Genomic DNA, 18678 nt, shown 5'->3' on the forward strand with positions numbered 1-18678 from the left:
ATATTTATTCACCTATGTCTTTGTTTATATCCGATATATTGTATTCATGAGAAACTGGTTAAATATTTACTGTGCTTTATTGGCCTACCTTTTGTTCTATCCCTTTGATATATGTTTATTTAATTTGTTTATGTATCTAATAATGTGTGTTAGAATGTGTTTATGGTCCAACTGTAGAAATATTTATTTAATTTCAAGTTATTTCAAGTTATTTAAAAGTAAATCCAGTATTTCAAATATGTTTCATAATGTTTGTGAGTGTGGGTCGGCTTGAAGACAGGGCAGGAGCGCTCTAGCCAATCACAACGCTCGTGAACGGGGAGACTGGATGGAAGCGGGAGGCAGTTCGGGGAGTACAGCTCAGGACACGGAGAGGCTGGACGTGAAGGCGCGACGTACAGTGTTTTGCAGAAGTATATCGCATTCTCAAAAGTACTGCTATTGTCGTACTCATCATTTAAAGTCGTTAAGATGGTAACTGCAGATTTTATTTAATTGCAATCTTTCATTTATAAATTTATATGTTACATTCACAATTCGCAATTGCCGAGTGATAGAAACCCTTGACTATTCGATTCATGTGTGTATTCTTATCGTATACTGTAGATTCAGCAGTAATTTCGTCTGTAATGTGGGAACTATGTATCCCAGCCCCTAGGCAACAAAACCATCCAAAACTTTTAATATTTTAACGTTGAGTCGGAGGGTATGTAGTTGAGGGTGACCCCATCATCTCATATTGTTTGAAAGCCCACAACGGGCGGTACGTTCCAGGATTTGTGCCCTGCAAAATGGTAATTCCTTTGCTCTGTGTTATTCGGCGTTCTACGCGAAGTGTAAAAACCTTTGCAAAAGGTAGAGATTTTTGCAGAGTGAACCTCTCGTATGAGATCGGTTTTTTTTCCACAAGTAGGTTTCTGGGGACAGTGAAATTACGTATTAATTTTCACGATTAACAGATGCTATGGACAGAGGTCCTAATCTACCACTTTAAAGGCAATTTCCGTGGGGGCTCAGAGTCTAAATATCTTGAGTTCAGGGAACAGTAGTGGTTAGCGCGTTTAACAGACATTGGTATTGGAGACGGTTGGAACACGCAGTAATCAGCAGCAGCTGCAACTACATCAGGCGACTTTATTCAGTGGTGGACGCAAATCAACAGCAGTACACCGGCAGCTTCTTCGAGTACTCCAGGGCAGTCTTCAATGTCGACTTCCACTACAACCGACGGCATCACCATGGCAGAGGGAACCATCTCAAATCAGATAAATGCCTGCACAAATAGTCAGATAGTGTTTGGCTCTGAAGCTCAAGTTCCACTTACAGATCTCGCGAATATAAAACAGTCACCTAGTGTGTGTAATTCTGAAAATGGATGTGAGCCAGTTAGTCCGAAATCAGAGCGCGAAAGTGTAACTAGTAGGAATTCAGGCAAGGGGAATGAATGTGGGCGAGATATGATGTCTCAGCTAATGCAAATGATCCAGGGATTGGGAAATAATTGAAATATATCGGCAAATAATATCAGTACAATTCAAACAGTTATAGATACAATTTGGACTGATATAGGTACAATGCGAACTGAAATATGTTCTGCTGTGAAAGAGGAAGTTGAAAAAATTATGGGTAACCTTGAAAAAGCAATTGATGATAAATTAAAATGTGTCCGATTGGATATGGGGAAAATTACAGACGAAGTTGTAATAGTAAATCTAAAATCGAATCAGTGGAAAAAGATCTTGGGGGAAAAATGGATAAGATACAGACGGGCAAGGTAAGCGACTGTATGAAACCGCTAGATGCTCATAAAAGCGACATAAATTAAGCAATTAGTGGCATTGCAAATCGTATAGGTGATGGGGAGAAAGAAGTGAGCACAATTAAAGATGAAATAGAGTCCTGTATCACTAGTGAAAATGAATTTAAAAAACATATGCAACAGATAAAAAATGAGTTAAAGTCGTTAGCCTCCCAACAGGCCAAGCCGGTTATAAATATCCCTTGGGCAAATACCGGATCTGTGATATATTACACAGATGACGGAAGATATCACCCAGTAAATTTCTTGGCTGCGTGTAGGGACGCTTTTGTTCATGGCATATCAGACGAAGTGAAAATAAAATACAAACTGCCTATTGGCTTCTGTCTCGGGTTCTTCGGCCGACGTTCATCTAATGATTTTTTTGACGTTTCGCCAGCACGAGTGGCTGGCATTGTCAAAGCTTCACCCTCCATTGCCGGTGGTGAACTGGAGGCGAGCTAGCGGCCGCAGACTATATGTACCTGGTACCTGGTACATATAGTCTGCGGCCGCGAGCTCGCCTCCAGTTCACCACCGGCAATGGAGGGTGAAGCTTTGACAATGCCAGCCACTCGTGCTGGCGAAACGTCAAAAAAATCATTAGATGAACGTCGGCCGAAGAACCCGAGACAGAAGCCAATAGGCAGTTTGTCAACAAGTGACCACGAAAGCCTTAACAATTTTGTGGAAAATAAAATACGTTAAACGGCATTTGGAGGGAGACCCACAGTCTTAGGCAAATGTTAAATTTAGTTCGTACGAATCGTACAAAGAGTTCGAAAAGTGTTTTTTGAACAAATTTTGGAGTGAAGCAAAACAGGCGCGGATCCAAAATGAATTTTTAAATGGGCCTAATTACAGGTACGCTAATGGGACAATGAAAGATTTTTGCAAGCGCGAACTTGGCAAGTTTATGCACGTGAAAAATCCGTTGGGGATTTTAACGGAAATCACCACGTTAAAAAGGTGATTACCAAAAGATTTGCAGTGGGATCTTGTCCATAGTCCATGTGATTCCATGGACGAATTTCTAGAATTTGTAGGAAAATTAGAGACGGCTTTGAAGTTCAAAGCTCAGAGCAAACCGGGTGGTAGTTATCAAAATGGAAAGCCAGATAATCATCGCCAAAATAATAATCGTGAGAGAAATCAAAGGAATTTTCAGGGAGATAGTAGCTGGAATGAGCAGAATGGTCGGAGAATGAACAGAAGTGATAACTTCCGTGAACAAGATCCAAGTAAAGGACGCAGATTTGATGGGGGACATTCGCGCGAAGTGCAATAGCGTAACAACCAGTTGGTAAACTGATGTTCGCCACACCTCAGGTCTGGGGATGGCGCTCTAAACAGGCAATGAAAAGGAGTGAAGATAATCGTAATGATAGAAATGTTGATAGGTTTGGAGAAAGGCAGCAGATATGTAATATGGAGTATGTTAAAGAGGGAGGCTATATAGGTGGCTTTTTCAATAAAAGCAGGCGTGAACGGCGAAAGCATACATTTTTTAGAGATATAAGTAAAAGCAGTAAGAATCAATTTGCGGGAAATGATATAAATTATGAATGTGTAATGAATGAGTTTGTTAATGGTGACGAATGGAAAGATTCAGTGGTTCAAAAAGAAGTTAAAGAGGAGATGAATTCTGTGAAAGCAAATTGTGTGGAGAGTTCTGAAGAGGTATTAGTAAACAGTAGCAATTGCAGTAAGGAAGGTGTTGGAGTAGCAAATATTTGTGAGTCAGCGAAAAGCGTCGATATTAGTGAAGGCGGCGTAGCTTTGGTCTCGCCAGCTGCAAGTGAGGATGATTGTGTTTCGGCGGAAAGCGCCAATGTTACTACGGGAGGCTTAGCATTGGTCTCGCCAGCAGTTGCAGTTAAAAATGTATTGGCGGAGGTAGATGTTTAAAGGAACAGAGTAATGATAATTTATGTAATAATGTAAGAGCTACTGGTATTGATACTTAGGAGGAAGGAATTTGCGCGTTTCTAGTCACGAATGACGGCGAAACAAACATATTGATGAATGGGTGAATCTAAAAGGTTTGTCAGAGTGTGAAAGTGAGAATGTATGTAAAATAGGACTGGGGGTTAATCTGGATGAAAGGTGTGTAGAAATGGCAGTGTGAGCTGATTTTTGTCCGATCACAGCAGAATGTAGCAAGTCTGCAAGTCCCAAAATTGTACAACAAGGTAGCAGCAATTTGTGTAATGTAGCGCTGGAGGATAAAGTTGTGTGCGATTCACGTAATGTTAGGTTTCTGATGTGAAATTTTGTAGTGATTTAAATGGTGTATCAGCAGATAAAGCTGCTGAGATGATGTCTGGTGATGATGGCTTAGACATCGATGTATTATTTCAGGAAGATAAAGTGTTTAACAGTGAATATATGTGTAATTTTGTTGAAGCTGCAATTGTCGATGTTTTGGAGGGGAAAAACAGTGAAGCTGTGGATGTTGTAGGAAGACCTAACAGAAAATTTAGAGAGGTCTGAAATAAATAGTGTGGATGGAGATAGTTTGTGTAATGAAGTTCATATAAATTGGTCTATGAAGGAGAAGTGTGATTTCAGTGTGACTGTTTGGCGTTGGTATGGTAGAACGTTACAGTCATTACTGCTGCATATGTGGAAACGAGAAAAGCTTAAAATTGCCTGAGGATTAGAAAGGGGAAGGAATGAATCTGGGGTGAAGGAAATATTTAATGAATTATTTTGGGATGAACCTGAGACTGAGGGTTGGATAGAATAAGATGTGTGCACACTAGAACTGGAAGAGAAGGGACGAAACATAAAAAATGATTTATTAAGGAAGAAATATTTAGAACGAAAGGAAATGGTAAATGTACAGCCAATTATTGAAATTAAAGTTGGCAAAGAAATGGTAGATGCACGTCTAGATTCAGGTAGTAATGAGTCAGCAGTGTCGGATAGTTTTATGAACATGATTAAAAATAGGAAACTAGTAATCTTCACAGTCACTGGTGTTCAGGTTAAAATGGCAGTTGGTGGTATGAGTAAGCCAATAAGACAACAAATAGTTTTAGGATTTAAATGTGGAGAAAATAAATTCGAGATAGAATGTTTTGTAGTGAATGGTCTAATAAAGGAGGTAATTTAGGTACTGGCTTCCTGTCCAAATACAGTATAGAGAAAGGGGAGAAATGAAAAGTTTTTCTAATTTGTGATCAGTGGTAGTCTTTTTGAGGAATAGTTTATAAGTTTTTCTTGGGGTTTCATTAGTAATTTGTTATTTTATTGTGCCACTATACATCTGCAAAAGGGGGAAGTTTAGGCACTGAGGTTGCATGGAGGTCAGTGACCTTGTGAATTTAAGTAAAATATATATTGATTTATGCTTTGTATAAAAGTGTGGCAAAGAATTTAGTGGACAATTTGAAGGGTATTAAAATTTTAATTGTATGTGCACACAATTTTTGGTGCATGGAAGTAGGAGGGGTTGATTTAAGTCAATTAAATAGAACTTATGGGCATTTGAGCTTACTGTGATTCAGTTGTTCACCTTGTGACTTTGTTCCCGAAGTATCGTTTTCCGCTGGAGGGCATCTTTAGAGAGGTTCCTGGTTGGTTTTGGGAAATGGTTTGTTGAGGGGTTTCTAGCTTTGGTTTTCGTTGTAAACAGATTTGTCACGATAAACGGTGGAGCTCAGAATTCAGAGGCAGACACGATTTCTGCGAGGCACTTGGTCTGAAGACTGATGTGAGTTGATCAATACCCTGTATTGAAATCCATGTGAGTATGTGTAGTGCAATGGAAAAAATTAGTGCATGAAGAAGCCTTAGTGCTGAGTGAATGGCACAAGAAGCGATTACAAAATCGCACATAAGTGAAAGCGCATTTAAAAATTTTATATCTTGTCCAAAAAAATATTTCATGCAGGCATTTAATTAATATGCCGTTTCGTTTATAATTCGTGTTAATTTACGTTATTTCGAAATTCATGCTGCTCCCACACCACTACAAAGATCTTGTAAACACTATTGGCCTGGCGTTTAATCATTTAATTCTGGTCTTTGAAATTTGTTTTATATGGACTTGTATGAACTGAAGAGTGCTACTTCTGAACATTCTGGCAAGCCAGTGGAGGTGTGTGAGGTAATAGGCGAGTCGTGGCGCCCTGAAAATATTATAAGTCCGGAGCAAGCAGTGGCCTCATGGGCCGCTCGGCCAGCTGGGGCCCAGCAGCAAACACATGGTGCCGAATGTTAGCCGGACGAGATGGGTAGTCCCAGTGTGTGGTCCATCGAGCATGTGGCGGGGAATTCCTTGGTGATGCTGTGCACTGGGAGGGCCAAAGATGGTGGACTTTGTGAAACCTTAATGGCAGACATTACACAGTATGTATAGAAATTAATAGTTGACAAATAAATCATGATACCTCTAAAAGAAACATGTACATTACCATTATTTGCACGACGATTGTGATGGTGTAATTAGATTTTCAATATCTTTATCAGCTTAAAGTTTAGTATCTGACTGTAAATTATTCAAGTAACGTGCAACAACGAATTTCCAAAATCTAAGTGGTTCATCCAATTTCTTCGATCTACGTGTCTGTAGAAATCTAAATTGGTATGAATTACATGCATGTAAATTAAATAGTACATGAGTTATTGGAGGTCAAAGTGGCCGATCACTATCGATCGCGTCAAGCCATAAGTACACCACAGTTACAAGAAAAAATGGTAGCAGCATTCTTATAAATATATTTATTCATATATGTCTTTGTTTATAACCGATATATACTATTCATGAGAAACTGGTTAAATATTTACTGTGTTTTAGAAAGCACAGAGACATTAGGCTACTGGCCTACCTTTTGTTCTATCCCTTTGATATATGTTTATTTAATTTGTTTATGTATCTAATAATGTGTGTTAGAGTGTGTTTATGTTCCAGCCGTAGGAATATTTATTTAATTTCAAGTTATTTAAAAGTAAATCCAGTATTTCGAATATGTTTCATTATGTTTGTGAGTGTGGGTCGACTTGAATACTGGGCGGGAGCGCTCTGGCCAATCACGGTGCTCGTGAATGGGGAGACTGGATGGAAGCGGGAGGCAGTTCGGGGAGTACAGCTCAGGACATGGAGAGGCTGGACGTGAAGGCGCGACATACAGTTGTGGGAAAAACATGGAGTGGAGCAGTTTGCGCGTGATCGTGAGAGATAGAAATACTTCGGAGTGCCGACTTGTGTACTTGTGAGATTTCCATGGCTTCTGCAATGAAGATGTAGTACACATTTGGAAGTGGATATCTCACGAGCTATGTTGTCGTTCGTAACTAATTACGTGCAGTAGGAATCTATTGTTCCCCTGTAATTCAACTCATATTTTATTTAATTGCTGGACCATCGACACCAATATGTGTTTTGCAGAAATATATCGCATTCTCAAAAGTACTTCTACTGTCTTACTCATCATTTAAAGTAGTTAAGATGGTAATTGCAGATTTTATTTAATTGCAATCTTTCATTTATAAATTTATATGTTACATTCATAATTCGCAATTGCCGAGTGATAGAAACCTTCGACTATTCGACTCATGTGTGTATTCTTATCGTATACTGTAGATTCAGCAGTATTTGGTCTGTAATAAAGGAACTAAGTATCCCAGCCTGAAGACAACAAAACCAGCCAAAACTTTTAATATTTTAACGTTGAGTCAGAGGGTATGTAGTTGAGGGCGACCCCATCACCCCATCTCATATTGTTTGAAAGCCTGTAAACTTAAGACTTCGTTATATTTCCCTGACTGAATGATGAAACAGCATAATAAATTCCGAAGTGAAGAGTGTATATATCCACAAACAGTTTTAGGTAGTCTGTTCCATAACACATAGTTCAAACACTTATTTTGATACTGAGTCCAGCCATGAACACATTTTTTTAGTATGCTAATATCTATGAGGTCTCGAAATATTGGTTTTATTTCGTCCATTATAGCAGGTGGCAAATGATGAGTGTGATTGTCTTGTTGTGCATTACCTTTCCTCTATTGTACTTTCACCAGTTATTTTCGCCTTTTGAATATAACCCATGTTTGGGATTCTCGTCACATGAAGTTGTTTAAAAAACAGAGCCCAAACTGCACTTACAATTAATACTGCTGTATTCCGTCTAACTACTAGAGCATAGCACTTCTGAATGTGGTCTACAGCATTGTCTGTCAGTCTGTTTTTCCCATCTAAAGTTCTTACATCTCTCAATATCTTGCCTTTCATGTTAGCTTTGAGCTGTCAAAGCCTTGATCCCATCATTCTCTGAATGTGGTCTACACATTCTAGTTTTAAAATGTTGACATTGTTCCCATAGCGCCTCAGTTCCTCAATTTCTCTGAATACATTTGAGTCATCATCTTCAAGATAATCTATGTATCTCACTTTGAATCATTTTACTGAACATTTATAAACACTTCTTGCTCCACCAGCTTCCCTACTATCACTTGAACCACAATAATTTTTACACACTCTTTTTCATATTTATTTTTCATTTGATCCTTGCATCTGCAACACTTGGAGAATGTTGCTACATCAATTACCTTGCCATTGTTCATATTTGTCACTGTTACAACAACATTCAGAGCTGTGTGGCCTCTCTTCTGCTATCTTCCATCAAAAGCTATAGGAAAGTTCCTGTTATCATTATTTTCAACAACAGCTTCCTCAACAGCATCTTTCATATTTTACTGTGCTGCACCTTCTACAGCAGAGATGGTTACAGTGACATGTTTGTCAAATTTTGAGGGTGGAGCAGTGAGGTTCGTCAAACCATATAACATGCACCTGCAGCCCTGACGTTACCTGCAGACTGTAATCCACCCAACAGGCTAATGTTTACATCTTATAGTTTACCTGTATCTTCAGTAATATGTGAGGAATTGAAAAAAATAACACTCTGTTTGCAATAATTGCATATCAGCAATAAGTCCTAACACGTATGTTTCTTTTCAGTGAAACACAATATTTTCCACATTGATTCCAGTACACATTATTCTTCAAAACATCTGATTATAAAGTCACATTAACTATCTCATATTTTGCAGTCACACTGTTTAGTTTCTTCTACTGTTTTGCAATCGCAACTCAGCAGCATCACCGAATGTATCACTACCAGTATAGAGGTTAGACTCTAATGGGACGTTAAATCGTAATATAGACAATGAATCAAACGAATGCTGAGAACCACTTACTTTCTTGGCCCATGTACATTCTTTTTAAACACATCCAGACTAGGTCTTTGCATGTTGAAGGGATCAAAACTTAGTGATTTCACAAATATGACTTTCACACAGCCACACGGGTTTACTTATAAAGGAAACAGTACAAAGGGTGTAAAATTGATTGTCGCCTGTCTTGCAGTGTACCCAACAAAAAAATAACTCTATTACGCTCAGTTATATCTCTAACAAGGCAAGCTATATGAGGCACATTCATGTCTCATAAACACAGCGTGGAACATTATGTGTCGTAATCTTAAAAAAAAAAAAAAAAACGATTTAAAATATTTCTATGCAAGTCGTCTCAGTATTTATACAAAATTTTAAATGGGAGACTAAATAGTTCGAAAATGCGTTTTCCCAAAAACCGATTTTCTCATCAAAAACTCATTCCATACACCCTTAAAAGATTTAGTGTACAGTTTTCTCTGCTATGAACACCTGCAGTTGCATGTGTTTAAGGAGACTGTCATTCAGCAGACCAGAAGAAAGAGTGGGCCCTTCCCCATACTCCTGCCTGTATGGTTCTGTGGCGCAAATTACTAAAATGCTTTTCATCATCATAAGTATTTTCACTGGGTACTGCACTACATCACAAGGCTCACCTACCTGAGGCACCTGAGATGTATCACTCCAAACCTGTCTTTTTGCTGTTTTTAATTCTTTTTCTATTTGATCATTAAGATGACTTTGAAAATTTATTTGCCATTAGGTAAATTTTTTGCCAACGTTTTTTTTATATGTCCTAATTCATCTTTAACTGCCTGTGCAGAAGTGCTCTGTTCAAAATAGACTTTGGTAATCATTGGCTGCACTGATTTCTTTAATTCAGCCTCTAGTCCTCCTGTAATTTGATGGTACTTTTCCTTTAAATATTCATCTTCTCTATTTTCGGAATAAGTGAAGAGATCTTCTGCTTGGATTACTTCCTGCTGAAGGGTGCATTTCAAAGGTTCTCATTCTAGTTGCAAAGTATTAATGTTTCCAATCAGCTTCTCTATAGATACAGGAATACCTTTAAATGCGGTTTTCAAGTCTGTAAGCTCGCTAGTTATGGTTTGTAGATTGGTCTGAAACATTATGGTCATGTGAATAGAAACTTCAGTTTTTAGTTGTTTAGTTTGATTTTTTATCTGTTCCGAATTTGGGCAACCTGATGGACGGGATCCGTGATCCCACGAACATAGATGCTAGTATCCGATGCCCAGGTCGATAGTAGACAGGAGTCGATTGTCAAGTGCTGCAGTAGGCAGTGAAACGAGTGGTGGGTGCGAGTAGTACTGGAGAGTGTCGAGTAGTGATGGGCTAAACTGCGATTTTCCGATATCAGTGATTTCTGTGAATGCTACTTTTCAGTATCTGTTATTCTTAACTGTGATTTGCCGCAGTTAAGAGTCGCAGTTAAGGAACATAGGTCGTGTATCCCTCCGCCACTGCTATTTCTGCGATTTCTGCTACTTCCGCGATTTCTGCTACTTCTGCGATTACTGTGACTTCTGCTACTTCTGCGATTTCTGCTACTTCTGCGATTTCTGTGACTTCTGCTACTTCTGCGATTTCTGTGATTCCTGCGACTTACCACCGTATGAAAAAGTTACATCTGTCAACACAGAAAATTGCATCTCAACAAACCTGTCATTGGCAAGTATGTTTTACGTTTTTTCTTCCGTTGGCTTTAATTTTGTATTAAAGAAACAACTGTGAAAATATTAATAGTCCAATTAATATGTAAGTAGCCGTACAGTACCGTAATAGTTCGTATTTAGAAAATGAATTCTAACATATTGTTATGTTCACAGGTACCTGAACTACATTTCAGTCACTCAGTAAAGTGATAACTCAAAATATCATTGTCAACAGATCTGAAGAAATTGCCACAGCGTCTTTAGACCGTTTTCATCAGACGAGAGGTTAGTTTCTAAGCGTTTCGATGGACTTAATTACTTCAGTGAGATCGTTCTTGCAAATGTGATATTCATTATAGCAAATATTAGCAATCTACTCTGTCAATTATATTGCTAGTAATTAATGACAGCAAAAATTGTTTAATAATCCTTGTGTTTTTGCAGACACAGTTCTGACTCTGATTACTGATTGCTGTACGTATCTATCCACATCAAGGCTGTTTTTGAGAGAGACTCTTGAAGATTCAAGACAGCTCTTAGACGATTTGCAGTTTAAAAGTGAAATAATTGTGAAATAAGTGTGTGAATGATTAAACTGCGTTTTATTGAAGTTGTTGTGCGATTTTAAAGGAATAATAAATGTCAAATACAGTGAGTGAATTATAAAAATCTCATTTTCCACATGTTTAAGCCGTCCTATACCCATAATTTTCCGCCACTTACTTATTGGTAAACACTTGTTGGAAAATGACATGCCGCCCCCCCCCCCCTTTCTCCACAATCTTGGTGTGACACTGACCTGTAACATATCCCGAAGTCTACAATATGCATTTTGAGGCTGTTGATATGAAAGTGGGAAGTACAGATCTTCCAGTTAAATCGGGAATAGCTTAAGTGCATTACTTGAAAGTAACACAGGAAAATCTTACTTATGTAGGTGGTATTAGTGTCGGCAAAAAGTTCTTGTGTGTGAAGTTGCCATGTAGAACACCAGGTGTAAAACTTTTCTCCCGAGTCTTGAACTGTATCGGAACAAAAGTGAGGCATTCATATGACTGTTTTCATTTCTCTACACTTATACAGATGTCTGAGTTGTGCTGTGTTAACATTGCAAAGTCCTGTAGGCATGTGGAGTATTAACCAAAACTGTCATATTGGAAGCAGAATCAAACACATTTGTTACGTTACTTGATATTTTCAGGAGAAACAGGCAATGTTGCTTCTTATTAATGTAATACATTCAGAGTCACAGCAGTATTTGACCAACCATAACTGATGCTGAATGTGCATGTCGTCATATAATATGAAGGGCTTATTTCAATAGTGGTACAAGTCCATTAGCTCCACTTTTCTGTCTATAATGCTTCTGAAATTAGTGATCCAAACAAACATAAACAAAGGTTCATCTCTAGCAAGAAGCCATATGCTTGAATATTTCTGGTATCTCAAATGCAGATTTGTCAGCGCTCATTTAACTTTACGACTCTGTATCTCAAAATGAACAAAAATGGACTTGTACCACTATTGAAATAAGCTCTTCATATGCACACACAGCACACAGATCTCGTGAGGCTCAAGGCTCTCATAACGAAGTACGTACGTCGGTCAACAGATGACACTAGGAAAAGTATGTTAACTGCGCTTTTTAGTTGCTACTTGCGACTCTAGTTGCGATTTGTCACAGAAATCGCAGTTTGACTCGGTAGCGAATAGCGTAGTATGAACTTTGCTCATTAGATGGCAGTGCTAACTGCGCTTTTTAGTTGCTACTTGCGACTCTTAGTTGCGACTTGTCACGGAAATTGCAGTTAGACTTGATACCGCATCGCAGAGATGGACGTAGTACGAACTTTGGCCAACAGATGGCACTGTTAACCGCGCTTTCTAGTTGCTACTTGCGACTCTTAGTTGCGACTTGTCACGGAAATTGCAGTTAGACCCGATACCGTATCGCAGAGATGGACGTAGTACGAACTTTGGCCAACAGATGGCACTGTTAACCGCGCTTTCTAGTTGCTACTTGCGACTCTTAGTTGCGACTTGTCACGGAAATCGCAGTTAGACCCGATACCATATCGCAGAGATGGACGTAGTACGAACTTTGGCCAACAGATGCCACTGTTAACCGCGCTTTTTAGTTGCTACTTGCGACTCTTAGTTGCGACTTGTCACTGAAATCGCAGAAAGCAGTGCTAAATTCGACCAATAGATGGCTCACGTCTTTGAATATGAAATACTACTTGCGACTGCTAACTGTGACTGAAATCGCAGTTAGATTCTGTAAAGTTGCTACTGTGATATCTGTGACTTCTCAGTCACTGTGATTTCTAACAGATACGCGATTTCGTGCCCACCACTAGTGTCGAGTGAGCGGTAGTGCGGGAGAGACGGGCAAGAATGGTGGTCGAGTGAGTTGTACACGGTAAAATCACTGGAGTATGACGAGTGAGCACGTCCCCCTGATCGTCGTGGAGTTGACCCTCACTAATACCGATTCGCGAGTGATATGAAACAGAAAGTGACAAGTGCCGAATTACGTGTTTCGCGTCGGCCAGCAACAACCATGGGTTGCAGCGAGGATTGTTGTGAATGTTAACCATCAGCATTGCGTGTGACGAAGTACTGAAAATGAACAACCAATAAAAAGATATAACTGTGATTAGACGTGTAAGGCGAAGGTAGCAACTGCCTCAGCATTTGTGTGTTAGTAGGATATATATATATCAGGTTGTACATCGCAACCTTTGTGGTCCTTAATAATAGACAAACTTTCAATCATTCCACTATTCAGTTGCAAAACAGCCGCACTCGGTTGAAATAATCCCGAAACCACAGCAGAAAAACCGATAGCCTTTCATCCATTAAGCGCACGGTCATATAATCATAATAATTAACTGTTTGGCGGCTCAGATAAATTATACAAAATCCAATAAAGAAATTAAACGTGGGTGTCTCATCTTGGCTCCTGTGAAAAGGACAGTTGCAACCTTCGGATCCGAACAATGATTTATTAAGCACCATTTTTGGTTCAGTGGAAAGACATTGGCAATTATCGGACGATTTTAGTGCAAAAATAATTTGGTATTGTCGTTACCGTGATTAAAATTATAGTATTCCAACTAGAAACAGTGTAATATAAAATTTATGGTGAAATTAGAAAACGCGGGAACGAAGCACATTATTTGGACAATACAGTGCAAAAGTGACTGAGGAACAGTAAACAATTTCTTTTTACAAGTTCAAGTGACAAAAGCAGTGTTAATGAACAATGTATTCAAATATGGACACAAAAAACCTGCATTCATTGCTGTAGAATTCATATTCTAAGAAGAGGCGCGTTTGTGCATAATCGCGAGTGAACCAGCCAAAATTCCGTTACGAAAGTATCAGGAACATGTTTGCAAGTGACTTTGTATCCGAAATTGTCTTTTGAATGGTGTAAATCGCTCAATTTGATGTGGACCCATAAACTGTTACCGCATTTGCGAGTGTTAACTGGCGCAATTGTTGGATGACGTTACTTAGACTCTATGAGCGGCTAGCCAAAGCATCTGAAGCAGTGAAGCAGTTCCACACGCCGCGAAATCAAGGATTTAGACACCGGAGACGTACCACACTGACCAGTGACTACAGCGGAGCCAAGTGGCTGAAGTAGAAACAACGACGGCGCAGAGTTCGACATCTAGTGGCGTACCCGCGAAGTATACGACGGTCTGCGCCGCCGATCAACGAAATACGTGACAACAGCTCCATCCTGTCGCCAACCAACGAACTACGAGACTGCGTCAGCGCGACTCGCCGCGAGCTTCGCGTTGCATCCTAGGTGGCATTGGTTGCATACGGCACCACACACCAGCTACAGCAACGCATCGCCTGACAGCCGCCGCGCCGGAGGAGCCAACGTCAACGCGACTAGTAGCGCGACTTCAAACGTCAAAACATCGCGACTTCGACGAGCGTCGAGGGGTGAGTGAGGACGATTGCTGGCGCGAGAAGAATTAATATTGCACTATCTTCACAGTGCGGAAGGAACGTCAAATTAAATTTGACAATTGCAGAAATTATAAGAAAATCTTTTTTAGCATTTTTTTTGCAAATTTGCTCTGAAGCCTGGTATGCTAATATGCATGTGTTTTCATGCTATACAGCACAGAATAGTGTCTCATTTGCATTATTTATTATAAACTACATGTTTATATGTCTTTTAAGTTGTGTTTATGTTACTTTGAGATTTTGTGTATAAATCAGCCATAGAAGTTTGATCTGGAGGTCTATTTTGCCAGTCTGGGTTAACCTAATCCAGTGAAGGATTATTTCGTTATTAACTAATTAGTGAGTGTTTGGGTTACTCGGAGGTTATTTTAATTTTATTTCTTTTTCTTGTCTGTGCATAGTGAATAGTTAGAATGGATCCTGAATTGAAAGAAAAGGTTGTAGAGGAGGTGATTATAAAAATGGAGATGGGGCAGGAGGACAAGGATGAGTCAGGAATTGGTAGTAGTGCAATGTCAATGGACAGCCCGTTGGGTCATTCAACTGGTTACCCTGAGACACCAGTAAAACCTATCGGAAAGGAACTGAGTCAAGAGGATGGAGAATTACAGTCAATAATATTCAAGATGTTCCAAGAAATCAAGAAAGGAAATGAAGAAACCAACAAACGTATAGAAGAGATGTCCAAAGGAAATGAAGAAATTAAGAAAGAGAACAAAGAAATCAAGAGAAGTAAAGCAGAGATGTCCCAAGTATACCAAGAAAACTTAAGGAAAGGGCTGCAGGAATTCCAGGAACAGATGAGAATAACCTTTCAGGAGAGAGATGACAAGCTACAGATGAAGGTAGACCGACTCCAAGAAGAGATGAACGATATGAAAGCAGAGATAATCGGAAAAGCTGAGGGGGATGTCAAGGAAGTCAAGACTGAATTGGAAGGGAGAATGCAAGAAATGGAAGCACACCAGAACCATCAGATTCAAGACGTGATACAAATACAACAGCGGTGCCATGTTAACATTGGTAAATTGGGAAATAGGCAAGTGAAATTGGAGGAGGCTGTGGAACATATAGTCACAAGTGAGATCAAACAGCTGCAGAAGAGAGTACAACAGCTAGAAACTAAAACCGAAGAGATTGATAGGAAGATAAATAGTGCCACCTTAACAGTAGGGGAGGGCAACTTCATTACACTAGTAAATGCTGATAATAAGTATACCCAGACCCACATGGGGAAAAATATAAAACCAAAGGGGCATTGCATCCAATGATATTTACGAAGTGGTTACGAGGTGTTTTCCCAGCACACTTACAAGATGCAGATAAAATCCAGTTTGCAATAGACAGAATGGAAGGTGAAGCTTTCACCTGGGGAGTTGGGAAGAAAGAAGAAGTTACCAGCTACAGTCAATTTGAGGAAGAGTTTTTAAAGAAATACTGGTCCAAAAGTCACCAGTGTGCAACACTTGAAGATTTACTGCATCGCAAGTCCCTTAATACCTGGAGAGGTACCTTGAGAGAATTTGCTGAGCATCTATGGGAGTTGAATGAAACATTGGAGCAGCCATTGGATGACGACATAATGATATCAGCAGTTAAAAGGAGGTTAAGTCGTAGGAAGCAAGAAAACTTATCTGGAAGCCTGATTAAAGATAAAGATACTTTAATGGAAGTATTGGAGCAATTAGAAACTATTCGTGCACAGGAAAACAGCCAGATGCGTGATCAGAACCAAGGTGGAAATAATTACCATCAAAGTCAGTTTAATGGCCCTCCAAATTACAGAGGTAGAGGTGGGGGTAATGGACATAGGAACCGTGGCAATGGTCGACAGTTTTACCACAATCATAGGAGAGATTATGATAGGAATTATGAGAGGGGAGAAGATAGACAAAGGGATCATGAGGTACGAATTGAAGAAAGTTAGGTGTAGGGAGTCAGCAACTCTTTTGCAGGTATACCAAGTGGCAACTGGTACACTCCGCTGGGTGAGACTTTATTTCTTGTTTCAAGTTTCACTCCTCTACCATATTTCTCTATCCTTAGGTTAAGAAAGTTAGTGTGTTGTAGTTGGGATTGGTAGTGGTCATCCAAGTAATTCAGTCAGGAACCATGTAGCATATTTATAGTTGACTTAAAATAAGGATAAGTAGTTACTGTTGACGTAGAGTGTGAGATGTCAGAGAATCAATAAGTCAAAAATCAGCTTAGTGTCAATACATTGCAGAACTATTAGTGCCAGAAGTAATAAAATGAGAACCAGATCAGAAAGCTAATGTTTATAAAATGTGGTGGGAAGCTAATTGGTCAAACAAGAGTTTGTGTAATCTTATAGAGTTGTTTTGTGAGCCATGAAAGGGTCAAACTGTTGTAAGAAAATTGGAGTAATGTATCAGCTTATAAATAGGAAGGCATATAAAGAAACAAATACATGAGGAGATAGTTGCTCGAATAAATGATGTGGAACGGAGAGGCCAAGGAGCCTGGAGTAGTATTTTTATGTAGTTATTGGAGCGAATATGGAGGGGTGAAGTAGTTTGAAGATGTATATTTATTTGCAGTTGAAGTTTCTGTTAAGTTGAGGGAGTTATGTGTAATGAAGTGTATGGAGTATGAGATGTTAGAAGTATTGAAGTGGGTCATTTAGCACATGAGCAACATCTGTTTGCAAGTTATTTGTAGGTATACATGTTTATCTGAAGTATGCTGAATAAAACAGAAAGTGTAACTCATGAGTAATGAGTAATTCATGTATCCAATTAGCTATCAAAGTCAAGTATGGTTGTACTTACATCAAGCTTTAGAAGCAGAATTCTGGCACTGTGTAACGAGTAATAAATATCCATATAGCAGATTTGGATTAATGTCAGTATAATAGGAAATATTATATTTTTCATCTGAGGATTAGCGATGGCAGTAAATGTTTGGCAAAATGAAATGATCAGTAATTTAAAATTTTCATTGGGCGACCACATTACTTATAGTGATGCAAATAGTTACATAAGGCATACTTAGTGCAATAATGGAGCATTTAATATTATGGAATCAATTTGTAGAGGTATGAGGGATTGTAAAATAATTGAATAAGTCAAGGTGTAAATGCTATATTTTGTTTTGATATTCAGTTTTGCTTGTGTTGAGGACTCAAATGAATAAGTTGTGAATTTCTTCCTTAACTTTAATGTGTGTTGACCAAGTGAGTTATAAGTTAGAGTGATAGTAGTATGGACAGCACGAACCCCACTGAAAGGACGGCATACCAAAGGGGTAGCTGGCATTCAACTAATTTTTTTTTTTTTTTTTGTTTTTGCTGTAGCAAGTTATAATAAATATGTAGTACAAACCCTTGAAAGTGAAGATTTTTGGGAATTGAATGTAAGGCAAAGTTTTATAAAAATATTTACTATGGTATGTTAGATAAGATAGATTGAATTTGTTCATTTTGTATTATGTTTCTGCAGGGGCAGTTTGCTACCGGAGTCAATAGGGTATTATTTGTTATACAATGTAACTTTCAGTATGTGAAGCAGAACTTATGTTCCTCATTTTCATTTATATGCTATGTGATAATTTTTCCTATTATTCTTTTTAGCCTATGGCTACAAAGAAGGTTTTTAGGGCGGGGATGTAAGGGATCCATGATCCCATGAACATAGATGCTGGTATCCGATGCCCAAGTCGATAGTAGACAGGAGTCGATTGTCAAGTGCTGCAGTAGGCTGTGAGACGAGTGCTGAGTGCGAGTAGTACTGGAGAGTGTCGAGTGAGCGGTAGTGCTGGAGAGATGGGCAAGAATGGTGGTCGAGTGAGTTGTACACGGTAAAATTCACCGGAGTATGACGAGTGAGCACGTCCCCCTGATCGTTGTGGGGTTGACCCTCACTAATACCGATTCGCGAGTGATATGAAACAGAAAGTGACAAGTGCCGAATTACGTGTTTCGCGTCAGCCAGCAACAACCATGGGTTGCAGTGAGGATTGTTGTGAATGTTATCCATCAGCATTGCATGTGACGAAGTACTGAAA

At 39.1% G+C, this 18678-nt stretch overlaps 1 long non-coding RNA gene across 1 annotated transcript; it reads left to right on the forward strand.

The window, feature by feature from the left end:
• Positions 1–10543: 10543 nt before the first annotated feature.
• LOC126148434 (uncharacterized) lies at positions 10544–11234 on the forward strand. Its single transcript, XR_007530444.1, has 3 exons — positions 10544–10679; positions 10834–10944; positions 11104–11234. It is a non-coding gene; the product is annotated as an uncharacterized LOC126148434 (long non-coding RNA).
• Positions 11235–18678: the final 7444 nt, after the last annotated feature.

The sequence above is a fragment of the Schistocerca cancellata genome, chromosome 2, assembly GCF_023864275.1.
Source record: "Schistocerca cancellata isolate TAMUIC-IGC-003103 chromosome 2, iqSchCanc2.1, whole genome shotgun sequence".
In the NCBI taxonomy this organism is placed as follows: Eukaryota; Metazoa; Arthropoda; class Insecta; order Orthoptera; family Acrididae; genus Schistocerca; species Schistocerca cancellata.